This window comes from Ursus arctos, unplaced genomic scaffold (genome assembly GCF_023065955.2).
Source record: "Ursus arctos isolate Adak ecotype North America unplaced genomic scaffold, UrsArc2.0 scaffold_19, whole genome shotgun sequence".
Classification (NCBI taxonomy): Eukaryota; Metazoa; Chordata; class Mammalia; order Carnivora; family Ursidae; genus Ursus; species Ursus arctos.
In genome coordinates, this window is record NW_026622863.1 from 53,637,033 (window position 1) to 53,639,003 (window position 1,971).

Below are 1,971 nucleotides of genomic sequence, written 5' to 3' on the forward strand. Positions count from 1 at the left end.
CTTGTCCTGGGAGCGTGAGCCTGGAAATATCCAGAGGAAAGTAATATCTAAAAACAAGGAGTAAGCAGTACCTAAGGGAGAATGATGTGATTAGAGATAAAGCTCAGCAGTCGAGAGTGACTTAAGATTATCGATACCCGGCATTTCCTGCTTGAAACCTATCTGGCCAGCTCCATTAGGGGAGGGCACTTCCTCCTTCCTCTTCATTCCACGGCCATACACATGAATCCAGTGCTAGCAGCTAAAAATGTACTTTACACTAAACCAGTTGGCAGGGAGAAGTGTAATTACCGAAAACCATAATAAAGCGTTGAAGTTTATCAGCGCGCCATGGAAGAAGGAGTTAGGCCGGTTCTATCCTTGTGCCGCCGCTGTAGATGTCGGGGGACGCTTCTGAGAAAAGCTGACTGTTGACTTGTGTCACTATGGGATCTTCTAGCTAAGGTTCAAAAGACCATGTTCACTGAACATTCCTTAAAGGAGAACAGTTTCTGACCTGGCTTAACTAAGTTATAAAGACTTTTAAATAACAAAAACCTGGAGTGCCTGGGTGTCAGTTAAGCATCTGCCTGCAGCTTAGGTCGTGATCTCAGGGTCCTGGGACTGAGTCCTGCATCGGGCTTCCTGCTCAGGGGGGAGTCTGCTTCTCCCTCTGCCTCTCCCCCCTGCTCGTGCTCATTCGTGCTCTCTCTCTCTCTCAAATAAATAAGTAAAATCTTAAAAAATATATATCAAAAACCTAAAGCTATGTCTTATGGTACGTGAATGTTTTGCTGAATCCCTGCAAGATAGGGAGCTGTTACTAAGAGGGGGGAATCCAAATTTCAAAACAAGAGCAGGAGAAGATGAATCCCAAGGCACTCGAGCTTATACGCTGTACTCCTGGACAGAAAGAAGGAACTCTGGACAGCCATCTCAACGACGGGCCGAGGAAATACACTTCAAACAGCACTCAGCACAAAGAGAAAGGATGAAATGTTGAGATACTGTTAATAGCTCTAGAAATTCCAACATCCATCTTATTAAAGTTCCAAAGAAAAGAAAAACAGGGGCGCCTGGGTGGCTCAGTCGTTAAGCGTCTGCCTTCGGCTCAGGTCATGATCCCAGCGTTCTGGGATCGAGCCTCGCATCGGGCTCCTCTGCTGGGAGCCTGCTTCTTCCTCTCCCACTCCCCCTGCCTGTGTTCCCTCTCTCACTGGCTCTCTCTCTGTCAAATAAATAAATAAAATCTTAAAAAAAAAAAAAAAAAACAGGGGCGCCTGGGTGGCACAGCGGTTAAGCGTCTGCCTTCAGCTCAGGGCGTGATCCTAGCGTTATGGGATCGAGCCCCACATCAGGCTCTTCCGCTATGAGCCTGTTTCTTCCTCTCCCACTCCCCCTGCTTGTGTTCCCTCTCTCGCTGGCTGTCTCTATCTCTGTCGAATGAATAAATAAATAAAATCTTTAAAAAATAAAAATAAATAAAAATAAAATAAAAAATAAAAATAAAAAAAAACAAAAAAAAACAAAAACAAAAACAAAAAGAAGAACAGAGGAAAAAACAAGAAAGAAATAATTCATGGAAGAAAGTTTTTCAGATATGAAAAACAGATTTGCATCTTTAGGATAAAAGATTTTGCCAAGTGTTAAGGGAAAAATAGAATACTACATCGTATGAACTTCAATTTCAAAGATAAAGAAGAAAAATCTAGAGTCTAGAGGAGTACTGCCCAATGGCAATAGAATGTGAGCCTTGCTTGTAATTTTAAATTTTTGAGAAGACACATTAAAATTCTCCCACAAACGGGGAGAATTAATTTTAATACTATTTAACCTAGTCTATCTAAAATATCAATTCAACATGTAAACAATATTTTTTTAAGTTTTATTTATTAAGCAATCTCTACCCCCAACGTGGGCCTTGAACTCACGACCCCAAGATCAGACTTGGATGCTCTTCCAACTGAGCCAGCCAGGCACCCCCGTGAACGA